The sequence below is a fragment of the Manis javanica genome, chromosome 2, assembly GCF_040802235.1.
Source record: "Manis javanica isolate MJ-LG chromosome 2, MJ_LKY, whole genome shotgun sequence".
Classification (NCBI taxonomy): Eukaryota; Metazoa; Chordata; class Mammalia; order Pholidota; family Manidae; genus Manis; species Manis javanica.
This window is the reverse complement of record NC_133157.1, coordinates 93,902,836-93,923,174: the sequence shown is the minus strand read 5'-3', so window position 1 is coordinate 93,923,174 and position 20,339 is coordinate 93,902,836. Positions and strand designations below refer to the sequence as shown.

At 42.1% G+C, this 20,339-nt stretch overlaps 1 pseudogene; it reads right to left on the bottom strand.

Moving 5' to 3' along the window:
- Positions 1-5,699: 5,699 nt before the first annotated feature.
- LOC118966908 (mRNA export factor GLE1-like) overlaps positions 5,700-20,339 on the bottom strand; it is a 49,642-nt pseudogene continuing 35,002 nt past the window's right edge.

Sequence of the window (20,339 nt, the reverse complement as noted above, 5' to 3'; positions counted from 1 at the left end):
TCTGCCACCTCACTGTTTACCTAGGTAGATTCTTAAAATGCTTGTACAGTAATGTTTCTTTGTGGCAATGAGAGAGCCTCTATTGAATTAAAGATATAGAAATGCTTAGTATTCTGGTTCTAAGCAAACAAAAGAGACTTCAGTTCACCTTTTATTTTTTTATTTACTTTTATTTTTATTTTGGTATCATTAATATACAATTACATGAGCAACACTGTGATTACTAGACTTCCCCCATTATCAAGTCCCCACCACATACCCCATTATAGTCACTGTCCATCAGCAGAGTAAGATGTCTTCTCTGTGCTATACTGGCTTTCCCATGGCCCCCACTACATTATGTGCTAATAGTAATGCCCCTTTTCCCCCTTATCCCTCCCTTCCTACCCATCCTCCCCAATCCCTTTCCCTTTGGTAACTGTTAGTCCATTCTTGGGATCTGTGAGTCTGCTGCAGTTTTGTTCCTTCAGTTTTTGCTTTGTTCTTGTACTCCACAGATCTTATACTCCAGATAATTGTGAAATTTTTTGGTACTTGTCTTTTTCCAACGTGCTTATTTCACTGAGCATATACCCTCTAGCTCCATCCATGTTGTTGCAAATGGTAGGATTTGTTTTCTTTTTATGGATGAATAATATTCCATTGTGTGTATGTACCACATCTTCTTTATCCATTCATTTGCTGATGGACATTTAGGTTGCTTCCATTTCTTGGCTATTGTAAATAGTGCTGCAATAAACATAGGGGTGCATATGTCTTCTTCAAACTGGGCTGCTGCATTCTTAGGGTAAATTCCTAGGAGTGGAATTGTTGGGTCAAATGGTATTTCTATTTTGAGCTTTTTGAGGAATCTCCATACTGCTTTCCACAATGGTTGAACTAATTTACATTCCCCCCAGCAGTGTAGGAGGGTTCCTCTTTCTCCACATCCTTGCCAACTTGTTGTTGTTTGTCTTTTGGATGTTGGCCATCCTAACTGGTGTGTGGTTTTAATTTGCATTTCTCTGATGATTAGCAATGTGGAGCATCTTTTTATGTGCCTGTTGGCCATCTGAATTTTTTCTTTGGAGAAGTGTCTGTTCAGATACTCTGCCCATTTTTTAATTGGATTATTTGCTTTTTTTTGTTGCGGCATGTGAGCTCTTTATGTATTTTGGATGTCAACCCCTTATTGGGTATGTCATTTATGAATATATTCTCCCATCCTGTAGGATGCCTTTTTGTTCTACTGATGGTGTCCTTTGCTGTACAGAAGCTTTTCAGCTTGATATAGTCCCACTTGTTCATTTTTGCTTTTGTTTCCCTTGCCTGGAGAGATACATCCTTGATTTTTTAAAATAATGAAATAGAAATGACCATTGTTTTTTTTTCCCCAAGAGTAATTATTCTATATTAAAAAGTAATTTGAAATTTATATGGTTTGACTATCTTATACTTGCTGTAGCTGAGCCTGACATATCTTTGGAATAAATTTTTTTCTCATTTTTCATGTGCGTAGAAGCAATTTATTTTAGAACTGGAAAACCTTGGTTCCATTTGTTGAATCTGCCATAAATTAACTAGTTATTGGCCTTTTGAAAGTCTATTGAATCTACCAAATTTTAGTTCCTTTAAATCTAAAATTTAAAGGAAACAGAACTTAATTTCTGGGAGCATTTCCAACTGTAAAACTCTATGAATGACTAGTTAACTTGTTATTAATTTATTTTGCTTTTTCCCATCTTGTCATAAATAAAAACCATAAATGTTCTTATAATTTCCAAACATATCTGTAAATTTCTGACAATCCTCCCATGAAAAGGTGGGATGCAATTCCCGTTCCCTTAAAACTGGATTGGCTTTAATGATTAATTTCTAACAAATAGGATGTGGTAGAAACTTCACTGCATGACTTCTGAGTCTGGATCTTTATAGGCAAAATAGCATCTGCTTGGTTCTACAGACCATTTCATGCAGAAAAAATAAACAACTGCAGCTTTCTTAGAATCACAAAACTATCTATGTTACTTCTTCATAAGAAGCATACTTAAACAGAGTCAGGTAAATGTTATCTGATGACACAGGAAGTAGTGGCCAATCAATTTAAAACACATCATCATACCATAAATCATCAACCCTCAGGAAATTAAAGCACAGCATAATGGACCAGATGCCTTTAAGGTTTTGTGAGCTGCATTACTGTGTTAGATTAATCCTGGGGTTGATCTGTAACAGATTTTATTTGTCATAAGTGCTAACAATTTGCCTCAATTATAGGCAAAATAACTATTTTTTAGTAAAGCATGTATGTAATTACCATATGTATGTCTGTTGTAGATGGGGTGACCCAAACTCTGGCTGAAAGTGTGGTGGATCTGCAGGTAACAGTGCATAAGACAGATAAGTATTGCTACTTTTAAGGGATGATATTCTAGCATGTGAGAAAGAGTAAACAAATGAATAATTTTATTATGCATAGCAATACATGCAACAAAGAAACAAAACAGAGTAACTGGGCAAAGACTGATGGAGCAGAGATCTCAGATACATTGTGCAGAGGATGAACAATGTGAGCTATTATTCCATGCAACAAGGGGGTAGACGAGAGATGCTCATGTGAGAATCAGAGAGAAGGCCAGAAGATGGTCAATAAAGACTGTGTGGTAGGGAGCATCCCTATTCTTTCCTTCAAGTTCACCTAGCTAGAGGTTTTGTTAATGGCTGAAGACAACAGGGGTTCTATATTTTGTAGTAATGTAAACTACCGATGTGAGAGCACGTAATTAGTGAATATCCTTAGTGAATGTTATTGAGACAAGACTGAACTGTAATAAACAGATTTGAGCTAGGCAATGGAGGAAGGAGGGTCCTACCTGAAATGCTAATGGACAAACTTAATTGCCTAATAACATTTTAGCTTTGTAAGTTTTTAATATCATCAAACATACCAATTGACCACAGTTCAACTGTGCTCTCCCTACCAAGCTAGTTCAGCTAGACATTTACCCCTTGAAGGGAGCTTCCATGCTAACCTCTACTGCCTGTTCCTCTGTTGCACACCTTCCATTCCTTCCTAAACACCAACACCCAGGGAAGATGGGTGATCCTGCAAAGCTCCCATCATCTCATTGAACCAATTATTCTGCAGGATTCCTTAGCAGATTATGCCCATTAACCCAAGCTCTTTTTCTTTTAATCTTAATGTTACCAATTTAGCAAAATATTTAAAATTTACGCAACTGAATAATGCAAACTGGTATCAACATTGCAGAAAGTGATTTGGAGAATGGCTTCCCTTTACCATATTGTACTTAATGAACACAAATAAACCCACAGAGGAAAAACAATGGAAGGTGAATGATAGGAATAGCAATTGTTGGCCACATTAATTAATATCATAACTGTTTTTCATACTCCAGTTCCTTGCTTCATTGTCTTAATATTTTTGTTTAATTATTTTCTATATAGCAGGTCTTTTTTAAATACTGAAGGAAATACAGTCAAATGTAAAAACACATTGAGAAACAGATAGTAACTTTTGGCTATGCTAATATTAGTGTTACTATATGTGTTTGGAGACAATTATTTAAGTTAATGAATACAAGCAAAGTTTAGGAAATATTCTTCAGGAAAATGAATATTCTTCAGCTTATATTTTCACAGCCACAAAAATATTTTGGGGGTTGGAGTAAGACTTACAACTACCAGTGATAGTTAATATGTTATGGTAATCATAATTGGATTGAGTTACTCAGTCAGCTAAGGGAAAAGCTGTAGGTAGTTGAAATTCTTCCAGCAGACAGCTGCATGGACATATCAGGAAACTAATTAAAAAGTTCCAGGATGAACATGAAGCTGACACACCAGGCTGAATATGTGAGAAGCATACTGAGTCTGAGATGGCACAAATTGCTAGAGCTTATTCTCCAATAAGAAATGGATCCCTTGGTTAAGGACACTGGAGGTCCATCAAGGGGCACTGGCTGTAGGATAGCTTAAGTCTCCCTTCATTGGGAATTTCCCAGAGGGATGAACAGTGGTGAGATTTGGGGTAAACATACCATAGATCCTCATCATGACAGATGAAGTCTCTGGAACTGTCTAGTGACAGATTGCTTGTGTTAGGGTCCAGAGTCAACCACCTCTCAAATAGACAGAAGACACGATAATGCAAGTCACACAGTGAGGTTTATTTCAAGCTAGCTGGGGTCCAAGTGTCTGCCCGACACAGCGGGTTTCAACAAGGACCCAGAGCACTCAAAGCCAAGGGTTTATATAGCATTTTCAAAGCACTTAACTCACAGTAGTTTTCCACAGTTACATATTATTTTTGCAAGTCACACACCTGGGGGTTAAGCAAGAGCAAGATAAGACCACTCCTCAATTAGACAGAGTGGTTTTGCAAGATAAGCTGATCAGGGTCGCAGCCGCCCACAACCTGGTGTCCATGATTAATTTGTTCTTCAAAACCTGTTTATCAAGCCTTACCCAGTTTGTCCTCCCCCAAGTCACGTACTCAGAAAATGGCTTTTCAGCCCTTACAGACAATATTCCAGCAAATGGCAGTAGTCATTTTTTATTATTATTTTGAAGTATCATTGATATACAATCTGATATTGGTTTCAAGTATACAACACAGTGGTTTAATGGTTACCCGTATTACTTGATCCTCCCACCCTCCAGTGCAGTTTCTATGTCAACAGAGGAGGATGTTACCGAATTGACTATATTCCCCGTGCTGCACTACTATTCCCGTGACTGACTGATATTATGATTGAGAACTTCTGTGCCCTTTTATCCCTCTCCTACCCACCCATCCCACCCACTCCCTCATAGTAACCACTAGTTACTTCTCAGTGTCTGTGAATCTACTGCTGTTTTATTCATTGTTTCAGATGGCAGTAGTATCTTGAAGGGAGACCTTTTTAAAATTTGCAAAGCCTCCATATGCCGACTGACTAGAGCTGAGCCCATCCACTCAACACCCCAAAGTCAGTACTTCCCAACTCGCTCCCTGTCAGGACACACAGACATAGATGGCATCAGTAAAGAACAGGCAGAGAGGAGGTGCAAACGGCCACTGGCTCAGGGCCCCTCCCTGTACTATTGATCTGCCATTACCCACCAGCTGGGATGTTCTGCCTTCCGGGAAGGCATTGCTCAGGAGCACAATTTGAAAACTACTGATCTAGGGACCAGAGGTTCAGAGAGGGTGGTGACCTACCCAAGGCCACAAAAAACTAAAAGTGAAAACCTAGAACAAGTCTGACTCCTTCCCTGGTGTTTATTTTTCCATTTTTGCTAGATAAACCAGGGTCAGTTACTGGTATATAGTTCCAAAAGAGAAATGACAAAAAAAAAAAAAACCATTTTCCCAAGGTGAAGGTAAAGATACAAAAGAGAAAAACACATAGCATTCTATACCTAGACTTGGGCACCAGACTTGTGCCGATGATTTATAGCTCAAGGTAAGGAAATTGATCATACTGAAACAACTAGATAGCAATGGTTTTTTAAAATTCATTTTATTGTCATTAATCTACAATTACATGAAGGATATTATGGTTACTAGACTCCCCCCTTCACCAAGTCCCCCCCAACAAACCCCATTACAGTCACTGTCCATCAGCGTAGTAAGATGATGTAGACTCACTACGTGTCTTGTGTTGCACAACCCTCCCTATGCCCCCCCCCAACATTATACATGCTAATCATAAGGCCCCCTTTCTTTTTCCCTGCCCTTATCCCTCCCTTTCCATCCATCCTGCCCAGTCCCTTTCCCTTTAGTAACTGTTAGTCCATTCTTGAGTTCTATGATTCTGCTGCTTTTTGTTCCTTCAGTTTTTCTTCTTTCTTATACTCCACATATGAGGGAAATCATTTGGTACTTGTCTTTCTCCACCTGGCTTAATTCACTGAGCATAATATCTTCTAGCTCCATCCATGTTGTGAATGGTGTGATCTCTTTTCTTATGGCTGAGTAATATTCCATTGTATATATGTACTTCCTCTTTGTCCATTCATCTACTGATGGACATTTAGGTTGCTTCCATTTCTTGGCTATTGTAAATAGTGTTGCGATAAACATAGGGGTGCACCTGTCCTTTTCAAACTGGAGTGCTGCATTCTTAGGGTAAATTCCTAGAAGTGGAATTCCTGGGTCAAATGGTATTTCTATTTTGAGCTTTTTGAGGAACCTCCATACTGCTTTCCACAATAGTTGAACTAATTTGCATTCCCACCAGCAGTGTAGGAGGGTTCTCCTTTCTTCGCAACCTCACCAACATTTGTTGTTGTCTGTCTTTTGGATGGTGGCAATCCTTACTGGTGTGAGGTGATATCTCATTGTGGTTTTAATTTGCATTTCTCTGATGACAAGCGATGTGGAGCATCTTTTCATGTGTCTATTGGCCATCTGAACTTCCTCGTTGGAGAACTGTCTGTTCAGCTCCTCTGCCCATTTTTTAATTGGATTATTTGCTTTTTGTTTGTTGAGGTGCGTGAGCTCTTTATATATTTTGGATGTCAACCCTTTATCAGATCTGTCATTTATGAATATATTCTCCCATACTGTAGGGTACCTTTTTGTTCTATAGATGGTGTCCTTTGCTGTACAGAAGCTTTTCAGCTTGATATAGTCCCACTTGTTCATTTTTGAGCAATGGCTTTTTAAAAATCAAGCTTTATTACTCATGTTTTGGCACCATAGTCAATAATTCATGGAATACACCACTTCAAGCTACTCAAGAATAGCAGGGAATACCCCTAAAACACATCCCTCCCATGACATTTAGCCCAGAGGAACAGATCCATGGCTGCTGCCTCTGCAGTATGAAGGAGAATGAGTCTTCCACGGAACAAATTCCATCCTTATCTGAAGAACCAAGCCCTATCATCATTCATTATGCAGAACACGTAAAAAATTAGAAAGCAGTTCTCAGTTCTTCCCTAACATGTTTAACCCTGTGTCCACAGCTTACAGATGCTCAGCCCATGCACAGCGTACCAGGCCCCATCTCAGCCCAATCTAACCCAAACTGAAAAACACCAAGGCACCTGCCTGGTTTTTGCATCCCTAGTAGTCCACAGACCAGATTCCAAATTTAAAGAACAAACAGTATTTTTTGGTTCAAAATACATGTGCTAACAGCCCTAATCCCAGACACTATAAACTACCTCTGATGCTGTCTGGGACTTCATCCTTGTCGACATCAGGCATTTCCTCTGAATTTACAATTATGTCACAAGCTGAGGAAAGCAAAAGCCACCACAACCTTGACTTGCAGGTAAGGACTGGGCCTTGGCTACTAACTGAGACAATTAAAGTGGACCGTTTTTAAAAATTATTTTTATTTTTAAATTATTTTTTAAATTTTGGTATTGTTAATATACAATTATTTGAACACTATGGTTCTAGACTCCCCCTATTAACTAGTCCCCCCCACATACCCCATTGTAGTCACTGTAAAAGTGGACCTTTTGAGTCCATTGCTCAGCATATGGACCCCTTAGGAAGTCATCAAATCTACTAAGGGGCCACCTAGGTTTTGTGACCCATGAAAATCTTCATTCCTGGTCACAAGACACAAATATATAATGATGGTTATTGGTAGATTTCTGCATCTGACATGCCTTCTTCCAAATACAGTTGTCTTGAGCTGCTTTATTACTGTTGTTCCACAACAAAATGGTGGTGATGGATGATGGCAGACATCAGGAATGCCAGGAGGGAGGCAAAAAGCCCTTGGGCACAGAAATCTCCTTGCGCTCACAACATTCCTGGTCGGGGAAAGATGGAGAAAACAATGATTTTCTCGTAACGCACCATCCAACACTCTGAAGCCGGAAGAAACTCTTAGGCGCAGCACATTAAGTCCTATGTAACAGCAGTCAAAAGGGAAAATGTATAGATGTTGTGTGTAAGACGTCTGCTTCTGCATGAGACATGACAGAGGACAAGTGTTCTGCACTTGTCCCCAGGGACTGGCCTCGTTGTTCGCTGTCACTTGTTCTCCCCACAGGGCCACGCCACTGGAATTTGGAAGTCTGTGGACAGTCTTGGAAGACCTAACAAAGAGTCATAAATTATTTATCAAAGTTAACCTCTTAAAAATGTTTGGCTCTTAGGCAGAAAAAGACAAGTACCAAATGATTTCACTCATATGTGGAGTATAAGAACCAAAAAAAAACTGAAGGAACAAAACAGCAGCATAAATACAGAACCCAAGAGTGGACTAACAGTTACCAAAGGGAAAGAGACTGGGGAGAATGAGAGGGAAGGGAGGGATAAGGGCGGGGAAGAAGAAAGGGGTCATTATGATCAGCATGTATAATGTGTGTGTGGGGCACGGGGAGGGCTGTGCAACACAGAGAAGACAAGTAGTGATTCTACAGCATCTTACTACACTGATGGACAGTGACTGTAGTGGGGTTTGTGGGGGGGACTTGGTGAAGGGGGGAGTCTAGTAAACATAATGTTCCCCATGTAATTGTAGATTAAGGATACCAGAAAAAAAATGTTTGGCTCTTGGAAACAGGGGAGGAGTCTGGCTGAAAGTATGGTTTGTTCTCATGGAGAAAAGTGACCACATTTACCAGTTCCCCAGACCTGAGACTGAGACCAGAACCTTGGCCATTATGCAAAAAAGTGTACTGGTGAGACAAGAGTTATTCAACACATTTTATTTATCTCTTAGGATAGCTTTCCACAGGCAATATGGACAGTGACTTAGGAGATGAAATGGCAGCCCATAAGATTATGAGAAAATCATGGACAAAAATGTAGGGCTCTTCAATAGAACAAAAAGGTACCCTACGTGCCTAAATGGTTTTCTTGGCTTCACTGGAGATGGATGGTAATTATAGATTTGCTTTGTTTATGTCACCATATTCCTATTATGTTAATATGTGAGCACAAGTTGGTAGTTTAAAACTTATACATGCTTAAGGTACTCTACAAGAAGATATGTCAAAGAAATAATCAATCCTCCCATGTTTTCTTCCATATGCTACCTCTATAGCTTTTCTTTTTCCTTCCTAATTACAACGCTTAAATAGAATTCGTGCCTCATATCAAATTTACCGAGTATCATAATTCCTCCAGGTGGTAAAGATACCTCGAGACAAGTGCTGGGCATAGAACCCACAGGGCATAAATCTGCAAAGAAGTAAAAAGCTAACCTTTTCAAACAATATGGCTTCTCTCTCACTTACCAACTTTACATTTCCCTGTATGGCCCCGGAAGATGACTGGTTAGCCAGAGACGGGTAAGATTCCTCAAGGGAGGAACAACCTAAGACAGGCACAGTCGCAGGGGGGCCATCAGGTGAGAAATTGGGGATCAACAGAGGTGAGGCTCAGAACCTCACCCCCCCTGTTTTGAGAGAAATATTCTGCATCCGTGGATGTTTTGCTGCCCTTGTCTAGCTTGGATTAATACTTAGTCCATAGGCACACACCTGATCATCTACATTTGCCCTCTTACAGCACTAAACTATGTTTTCTACCTTTATCTTGCATCTACCTACCACTTCAGCATTTTATTAAAAATAAAAATAAAAATAATAATAAAGGGAGAAATGTGGGATCCACATATAAATCAAGTATAAAAATCAAACAAATATTCATATTTGACCTGATTGTTTATAGTTCATAATGCGTGATCAAAACCAAAAGTTTCTGTGATGAATGCCCTTGTACTGTTTTCACCATGTAAGAATTTATTCACTATGTAAGAATTCGTTCACCATGTAAGAACTTGTTTGTTATGCTTCAGAAGATTGGAGACTGACGAGAATTAGGCTTGAGATGGATTAATGATTGTGCATTGAGCATTGACCCCCCTATACAGAATTTTATTGTTGTTAACAACCATTTGATCAATAAATATGAGAGATGCCCCCTCATAAAAAATAAATAAATAAATAAATAAATAAATAAATAAATAAATAAATAAAAGGTACCCTACAGTATGGGAGAATATTTTCCTAAATGACAGATCCGATAAAGGGTTGACATCCAAAATATGTACAGAGCTCACCCACCTCAACAAACAAAAAGCAAATAATCCAATTAAAAAATGGGCAGAGGAGCTGAACAGACAGTTCTCCAAAGAAGAAATTCAGATGGCCAACAGACACATGAAAAGATGCTCCACATCACTTGTCATCAGAGAAATGCAAATTAAAACCACAATGAGATATTATCTCACACCAGTAAGGATCGCTACCATCCAAAAGACAAACAACAAATGTTGGCAAGGTTGTGGAGAAAGGGGAACCCTCCTACACTGCTGGTGAGAATGTAAATTAGTTCAACCATTGTGGAAAGCAGAATGGAGGTTCCTCAAAAAGCTCAAAATAGAAATACCATTTGACCCAGGAATTCTACTTCTAGGAATTTACCCTAAGAATGCAGCACTCCAGTTTGAAAAGGACAGGTGCATCCCTATGTTTATCACAGCACTATTTACAATAGCCAAGAAATGGAAGCAACCTAAGTGTCCATTAGTAGATGAATGGATAAAGATGTGGTATATATACACAATGGAATATTATTCATCCATAAGAAGAAAACAAATCGTACTATTTGCAACAACATGGATGGAGCTAGAGGGTATTATGCTCAGTGAAATAAGCCAGGTGGAGAAAGACAAGTACGAAATGATTTCACTCATATGTGGAGTATAAAAACAAAGAAAAACTGAAGGAACAAAACAGCAACAGATTCACAGAACCCAAGAATGGACTAACAGTTACCAAAGGGAAAGGGACTGGGAAGGATGGGTGGGAAGGGAGGGACAAGGCATAGAAGAGAAGGGGGCATTATAATTAGCGTGTATAATGGGGGGGGGCGTGGGGAGGGCTGTGCAACACAGAGAAGACAAGTAGTGATTCTACAGCATCTTACTAAGCTGATGGACAGTGACTGTAATGGGGATTGTGGGAGGGACCTGGTACAGGGGAGAGCCTAGTAAACATAATGTTCTGCATGTAAGTGTAGATTAATCATAACAAAATAAAAAAATAGGGTCTTTGAAGATGTAATTACAGAAAGGATGGAGAAGAGATTAAAAAAATGTAGGGTTCAGAAAAATCAAGAGAAGATTGCAATCAGAGTCTAGAGATCTGAAGCTTGTCAGACCCAGGCCCATTCAAGGACAGCAACAGTTCGGGACATGCTGGTCTAAGGGTGTCTTACCTCCACAAACCGTTTGAGGCATGTAAAGGAACCCATCTTATCTGAGCTTGTGATGGCTTCGATCCTACAGGGAGAGAAAAGAGACATTGAGTCACACCTACAATTTACACCTGTGTTTTGGAGCCAAGTTCAGCACCCTGTTGATCTGATGGAAGGGGAAGAGATGTCTTAAAAGACTAAGAATGCCGTTGCTTTTCCAAATGGTCTCAACCTTCTTTTCAAACCAGACGAAGGAGAAGAGAGCACTGTTCCTCCCCAAGGTGTCTGTAGTCAGGTGGGATATGGCTGCCAATGTCTTTCTCCCCATTGAGATGCCAATGAGCTGGGAAGGGTAAGAAGGCTCCGGATAGCGTAAAACCCACACTAGATTCAAGCCAGATAGTCGATAAATCAGTTTCTCCAACAGATTTATTGATTGATGGGATTTGACTCTGTTTAATTCATAACTGCATGTAATCACCATCCCAGATTATCTGGGGGAGTTTGGAAAAGGACAGAGTTTTAAAAATGTTCGGTATCTGAATCTAAGATCTTCCTAATTTGTTTTCTTCTTTTAGCTAATAATGTGTAAGAGAGACTCTTAAGAACTGTTTGTTCAAATATCAAGAAAAGATGGGACATGTCACACTTTGCACAGGTGTTTTTAACTGAGTCAAAAACAGCACATAACAGTGCCTACAGGTATCTGCTGTCATGAGTTTCACCCACCAAACCCCCAAGTGTCTGCTCAGTGAGCTAATACCAGGGTAAGTAGTCTTCCTTGATGAAAAGCATCATTTCCCAGAACTGGACCTGGTTTTGCTTCACGAGGGCATTCCCACATACCTGCAGGGGAAGACAGGTAGAGAGTAGAGAATGAAAATTCACTCACGTGGGAAACCCCTTCCAGCACAACCAGCCCTCTGCCTTCCATTCATATCAAGAATTTTAGCCACAATGCCACTTAGCTAGTTAACTACAGGAACGATGGAAAAATTCAACTTTCTTCAGAAGCATTCCTCTGTATATGCCAATACCTCCCTTTAACCAGACTGCCAGGTAGCCAGATATTTCAGAAAACCAGAAAATGTGAATCAAACTTAAATATTCTTTGATTCTATTGAATGGAAGCCTTTTGAACCATGTGGCATACCTCTCAACCTCACTGAGCACAGTATACAGAACACCACTTGTGTTCTCAGTGATTCAGGATCACTACTCATGTATGTAACTTCAGGAACTGAAAGGTGACTAGAAACTATTGACATTATAGGCCAAATGACTCCAGGTTGTATGGTATGTATGCCAAGCCTTGCCTTTATTCTTTCAGAAGTGTCTCTTTCCCACAGAAGCCTGACCCTCACCCTAGAGTGGGAGCACTGGTTTATCTTATGTTCTCTCCTGGGAATTAGGGGTCATGGTAGTGGGACACCAGTTCCACTAGGCTGGGTGACCATGCTGAGGCTGAGGGATACTGCCTGGATGGCCATCTTCTCCACTGGGAGCATCCTTCTGCACAGGGAGCTGGAGGAAAGTTGGCTTATATGGCAGGAATGAGGCAATTTGCAGGAGAAGCACAAATGATCAATCACGTGGCCCCAGAGAGACTCTTGGTACCTGGAGACACTTGGTTCCTGGTCCCAGCCCTCGTGAGATTCCACCACATGCCCCACCCTTCATTCTTGGTGTCACTCTCCACCCTAAAATAAACTCACCTTTTCCCTCACGTTAGGATGCAGTTTTCTGTTGTTTAAAACAAGAAAACATCCACAGAGAGAAGGAAAAAACAGTGGGAGAAGTGGAGAGCTAGGTTGGTTTGTGTTGGGGCTTGAGAAGGAATTCTGACACTGGGTTCTAGAGCTGCTTACCACTAGCCTCTACTTCCACACCGCTATCCCATTCACATTACGCAGGGGTCTCAGGGCTGCCGCAACCACTGCCTCCCTTCTGGGACAACTGCATCACGTACCTCCAGAAAGTCAAAGAGGAGGGTGGCTGTCATGTCCAACAGTGGCTCCATGTTTAATATCTGTGCCAACCAACGCCAGCCATGATTTAGGACATGAGGATAAGCCTGGGAGAACCGAAGTTTGCCTATAATTCTATCTCATTTTATTCAGCGATCTAAATTCCCAATGTTAGAATCCAGCCATTAGATGTGAAACCGCAGATCACCTAAAAGAATCACATGCCTCAGGGCAGAAGCACAACCCAAGCGAATCAGGATTTTAAATGTTCCAGCACACTGGGACCCACATATTCTTTTCAGAATCCCCTGAATACACATCTGTCACCTGTAGTTCAAGGAGTTCCACAGGCCAACAGCTACCCTTATAGATGCTTTACTTATTACTCATCACTTTTGCTGCCTTTAGCACAGAACCTGGGACATAGCAAGTACACAATAAAAACTGCTCAGATCCAGTTCGTTTATATTCCTTTCTCTTCATGTCTCCAAGTCCATTAACTTCTTCATCTCTAATCTGTATCCTGGGAAAAGAATAGGGCCCTGGCTCTGTCCTTGACAGTGTGGATCCCTGTGGCTTGCTAAGCCTCCATCTGTCCATTAGTGAGGACACGACCTAGATGACCTCTAAGGCCCAACTGGGTCTAACATGACACTTTCTTGCTCACACTTCTTCTAATAAAATCTTTAACCTTAATGACTGATTTACGTTACTCTTGTCTGACAGCCTCTTCTACAAACCCAGTTCTTTAGTGTCTTACATGAATTAGTCCTTGAACAAATGGCTCTAATGATCCAAAAGTTTCCTAATAATTAACAAGAACTTCTTTAGAGAATACCTATGAAGCCGGAATATCCTTTAGCTTAACATGCAACTAGACTGCCCTCTCTGGAGGACTCCCTGGATAGAGTATCTGCTTTAGCTAGAACATGAGAATGAGGGCTGACTCTCATCACTGCCAGGAGGCCTGGTCGGCTATCTCCTGTTGGCCCTCATATGGCCCCCAGAGCTGGATGATGGCAGCATACAGATGGATCATCCCAGACATGTGTTTCAGAAATCTGCTGTGCTGTTCCACCTTGGAATCCTCCACTCCGTAGCCAAGCATCCTAAGTCGGAAGAAAAATCTCAATGTGATAAGGCTGAAGTGAGGGTGACAATCTATTTTCATGGCTAAAATAACACTACATTAGTATTACATTTAGCATTATTAAATTATTAAATATTACATTTGTAGAATACTTAATTTACAAAGTACTCATCTCCATGATCGAATCTGTGCATCATATAAGCCCTTTGAGGCAGCTCACAGGAGGTAACGCGTATTGTTGCCCCCATATACAAATAAGGAAAATGATGCTCAAAGGGGTTAAATGATTTACCCATTTTGCAAATCTATTAAATGACAAAGCAGGTACCCCCTGGATTCTAGATCCAGTATTCTTTCCATTAAACTATCTTGATTATTGTACCCAAATCCACAAATTCCTAAAGTCACCCAGTTTGCATGAAAGACACTGTGTTTTCTGATAGTGCACTCAAGGGGTGTTAAGAGGAGCTGAAAGCGGGGGTGAAACGAATCCCAATTCTATTTCTCTTTCACTCATCACCCTCATAGCCAGTGAGGAGAAACAACTCTACCTCTGATAGTCTTCCAAAGTCATGCCTCCTTGAAGGCTGGGCAGAAAGGAACTGAGTAAGGGCAATTCTTGTACAGATGAGCCAGAATGAGGGCCCCCACTCTGGGGAAGAGTTACCAGATCCCAGACACCACCACTGCAATGGGAAACGCAGCCTCATGGTGTGAGGCCACTTCCTCAGCTCCTTGTTTCTGGGGACAGAGAGACAGGGCAATTTTAATATTCGAGAGGCTTAAACATTGTGTACCAACCCCTTCTTCCATACCTCTGGCAATAAGGTTTATCACCACAAATTTCTCTGCCAGTTTGTACTGGACAAAGTCTAGGCCCTGTGGGTGAAGTGCGACAGACACGGGGCGCCCACCAGACTGAACAGATTTTCCAGAGAGTAGGTCATGGGTCTTGTCAAAGACCTCTTTCAGCTTTGAGCCTGGATATGACAGAGATAGTTTAGTGAGAAGACACAACTGCAGATTATTTCTCATCATTGTAATAACAAGGCCTCTATACAACTCCAGCTATTAAGTGCTATAGAAGTTCAGAGCCTAAAGTCAAGAGACTGGTATGGATAAATATTTGACAATCAAATGCACATTGTCTGAGGTGCAGAAGTACATACGACATGGTACCATCTCAAAAGAATTCCTTACTTGGGAACGAACTAATTCTGAAATTGACACATCAGAGAGACAAACAGTATGGAAAAGGTGTGAACTGTAACAGACCCTATGGGCTGTGGCTGGTATCTCCAAAACAAAGATATCATCTCCAGGAAAAAAACATCTAAAGGATCTCCCCAACACATAATGATTCCCCACCCCCACTGCCCCAGGACCTGCTCTCCTTCATCCTCAAGAGACAGAAGAGTGGGCTACACTAGCTGTTTGGATACAGGTCCTGCGTGCCCCATCCCCAGCACTGGCTACAGTTAGAGGAGGAGTAGGCAAGCCGAACCAGCCACTGGACAGTCAACTCCTTGCAGTGATGGCCTACAGCACACACCTGTGAGCAGTGGGCCTAGCACCTGCCATGTGGACCAAAAATAAGAACAAAGATATACAGAGTGAAGACAAGATGGAAGAGAGAAAGGTACGAAAGTTTCTGCTTCTGGAGAACATAGCCACATAGCCCCATTCCTGTCATTACGTTCTGTGAAAAACCCCTATACCTTAAGAACAAATGCCTTTTTTTTTATTAAGCAGCTCTAAATTAGTTTCCTTTATTTGCAATGAAAATTTACATGAATGAATACAGCATCGCTAGTTTAGAAATACCAGATCAATTCCTAATTACTTGGAGAAATGTTATAAAAATCTCAGAAATATCCTTCCCAAACCAATTCAATTCCATTAAAAAAAAAAAGCCAACCCCATTTCTTAGGAAGTAAAAAAGGGAGGAGGGAACAAAGAATTAAATCATGAGATATTACAGAAACCCCTAGGCTAATAATACCCAGAAAAAGAGAAATAGAGACTCAAACTTTACAGAGATTATTAAAATACGTACATTTCCATACAAACACAGCCAGCTCACATCCATACTTACTAGTTTACTGAGGGTTTCAGAGAAGCTGTCTGGCCCAGACCCCCATCCAGTCCCTTTCTCCATGCTTCTCCTGTTAGGAAAGCCAGCCCCCCACCCGATGGCTGACACGGCCTCCCACATCCCATATACCATGCCAGCACCAAAGATACTTAAATTCTGCTTGAATCTAACGACTCGTGGACATCACCTCTACAGAGACAGGAATTGGGTGCTCTCTCAGTGACCTGACGTTTACTGAGCACTGACGCTAGTACACATCTGTGTCTGGCTGCAGGACAAGGGCTTCCAGAAGTGACAGAGACAAAGGGACAGAGTCAGGAGACACACAGAAAAGTGAAGAACAGCAAAACTAGAGCCTAGTCAGACGGGGAGAGTGAGTGAAACAGAGGAGGCAGTCAAGCGGACTTCCAGGTTTCCAGCTCAGTGACTAGCTGGGAACAGTGCTGGTCACTTAGCACGAACAGGAGGAAAGCAGGCGTGGGAAGATGACAAGTTCAGACTGGAATGCGCTGAACCCCAGGCATGTGGGAGCTGCTCACTAACACCCAGGAGAGACGCTGCTCAGACAGCTGAAGGTAGGGAACCTGGAGCTCAGTGGGAAGGAACGAACCAGACTGCAGAGTCACCGGCATTGGAGGTCACCTTGGAAGCCATGGTGTGTGCAGAATGAGAAGCACTGAGGGGTGAGGTGGGTTCCTAGGAAACACCTACAGTTAGAGGGAGCAGAAGCCCACACAGGAGGAAGAGGGGTTGGAGGAGAACCTGGAAGAGAATACTGTAACTGAAGCCCACAAAATAGAGGCCACAAGGAAGGGAATAATCCCTGGCACCAAGCACACCCATGAGGAAGACTAGAAAATACTTACATATATAATCAAAGGGAACATTTTAGGATGTGAGGCACTTAAGTATGTTTAAAGAGAAAGGAGCCCACAGAAGGGAACAATTTGCAGCAAACAGGAGAGAAAGGCAAGAAATGACGAGGCGAAGTCTTGAAGGAGGTGGGAAGGGATGGGAACAAGCGAAGGGAGAAGGACCCGTGGGCAGGAAGGACACCTGTTCTTTGAACCAGGATGCTAAGGGGGAAATATAGCTGTGGGCAGGTGGGAGGGGCAAGCACCTCCGGCTCTCAGGGCTGACTGTGGTCTCCCAGGGGGCTTGAGGATGAGCTGAGGAGGGCAATGCAGGCGAGGAACGGCCATCTAGTCAGCATCTCCCTTGTGGCTACACAGGAAAAGGCACTTCACATTCCTGAAAGCTATACGTTCTTTTTATTTATACCCTGCCCTGCTCCAGAGAGAATTTCGGGCAGCAAAGTGATACTGAGTTCTGTTGTGGCAGGTATCATGCAACTACAAACAAGGCATTGGGACGCCAACATGTTCGGGGAGCAGCAGCATTTATTAGTGCCGGCCCTGGCTCAGCAGATTCCTATCCACAGGCTGAGCCCCGAGCGCAGCAGGGCCATGCCTTTTATACATTCAGCAGAAGGTTGGGGTGGGGTATCAGCACCCAGGAACCATTGCAGTGGGAGCTATACAGGTGTACCTAGGATGCTAGTTATATTTTAATCTATCTCTGTAAAGGTTACCCAGATACTGTATTATAAATGAATGGGCTTCCACGACTATGATCAACAAGCTGTTCCATACCACTGAGTCCCACAATATCAAAACATTGTGACATCGCTTCAATCTCAAGCACCTTGGGATACCTCTACGTTCCTGAGGCCTCAACAGAAACTTTGTCTCCCTGGCTTCCTACCACATTGTGACATAGCCTCTCAAGGGCAGAAGCTGTGACTCTCCCATACTTTTTAGGTAATAAGTTAATCAGGGGCACCAGGACCCATACTAAGTCAGAGCAGCCTTCCAGCTGTACACACGCCCTGGCCACTTGGCCGCAGTCGGTAATCCAGAGGCTTCTGTGAAATGGAACCTGTTTCTATAGAAGAGGAAGAAGGGTCTTTCCTGTATGATTTTTACTCTAAATCTCAGTCTCTGGGGAGAAATGGACTTGTTTTAAAGTATTTAGGCAGACTTCAAGTTTGGAAAGATGATGAAACAGGACAAAAGCAAAGAATAGGTCACATCCTAAATTCCCTTAGAAATGTTTTCAGCAGTAACTTTCAACTCCAGCTAAGAGCCTTGCTAAATAATTTACTACTAATACACAGCCTATTTTTAAAAAATGAGTCAACAGGGAGGCAGAGCCAAGATGGCGGCATGAGTAGAGCAGCGGAAATCTACTCCCAAAACCACATATACCTATGAAAATATAACAAAGACAACTCTTCCTAAAATAGAGACCAGAGGACACAGGACAACATCCAGACCACATCCACACCTGCGAGAACCCAGCGCCTCACAAAGGGGGTAAGATACAAGCCCCGGCCCCACGGGACCAAAGACCCCCTCCCCCCAACTCCCAGCAGGAGGAGAGGAGTCAGAGCTGGGAGAGAGAGGGAGCCCAGGACTACTGAACACCCAGACCCAGCCATCTGGACAAGAGCGCAGACACAGTGCATGTGTGGGGTCCTGGATACTAGGGAAACAGAGCAGCAAGACTGGTGAGTGGGTGCCTGAGGCCGACGCCAGAGAACAAAGAAACGGGAGCGGTCATTTTTTTTTTTGGTGAGTGCTTTTTGGAAGTCTTAAAGGGACAGGGACCCCAATACTAGGGAAATAGGGCAGCAAGATTGGTGAGTGGTGCCTGAGGACAAAGAATATCATGCATTTTTCTTTTTTCTTTTTTCTAAAAATTATTTATTTAATTTTTTTGTTGTTGTTGTTGTTGTTGTTGTTGTGGTTTGGTGAGTGCTTTTTGGAAGTCTTAAAGGAGCAGGGCAGGGCACATAGTCCAGAGGCAGGGAATCTGGGGATCTCTGGGCACTCTAATCCCCGCAGCAGGGAGCACAGAGGCCCCTTACGGAGATAAATAGCCTCCCGGCTGCTCCCCCTCCAACGGGGCTCCACCATTTTGGAGCAGCAGCCCAAGCTAGGCCACACTCACGGCGACAGTGGAGATAAACTCCATAACAGCCGGGCAGGAAGCCAAAGCCCTGTCTGCGTGCCCCTGCCTGCGTGCAGCTGCCCAACACAAGTCACTAGAGGTCGCTGTTCTCCCAGGAGATGAAGGCCACAAACCAACAAGAAGGAAAGCTCTTCCAGTCGTCACTCATACCAGCTCTGCAAACTATCTCTATCACCATGAAAAGGCAAAATTACAGGCAGACAAAGATCATAGAGTCAACACCTGAGACACAGACTTAACCAGACTTCCTGAAAAAAGAATTCAAAATAAGAATCATGAACATGTTGATGGAGATGCAGAGAAAAATGCAAGAGCAATAGGATGAAGTCCAGAGGGAGATCACAGATGTCAGGAAGGAGATTACAAAAGTGAAACACACCCTGGACGGATTTATAAGCAGAATGGATAAGATGCAAGAGGCCACTGAAAGAATAGAAACCAGAGAACAGGAACATATAGAAGCTGACATAGAGAGAGATAAAAGGATCTCCAGGAATGAAACAATACTAAGAGAACTGTGTGACCCATCCAAAAGGAACAAAATCCGTATTATAGGGGTACCAGAAGAAGAAGAGAGAGGAAAAGGGATAGAAAGTCTCTTTGAAGAAATAATTGCTGAAAACTTACCCAAACTGGGGGAGGAAATGATCAAACAGACCACGGAAATACACCCAACCCCCAACAGAAAGGATCCAAGGAGGACAACACCAAGACACATAATAATTAAAATGGCAAGGATCAAGGACAAGGAAAGAGTTTTAAAGGCAGCTAGAGAGAAAAAGGTCACCTATAAAGGAAAACCCATCAGGCTAACATCAGACTTCACAACAGAAACCCTACAGGCCAGAAGAGAATGGCATGATATATTTAATACAATGAAACAGAAGGGCCTTGAACCAAGGATACTGTATCCAGCACGACTATCATTTAAATATGATGGCGGGACTAAACAATTCCCAGACAAGCAAAAGCTGAGGGAATTTCCTTCCCACAAAC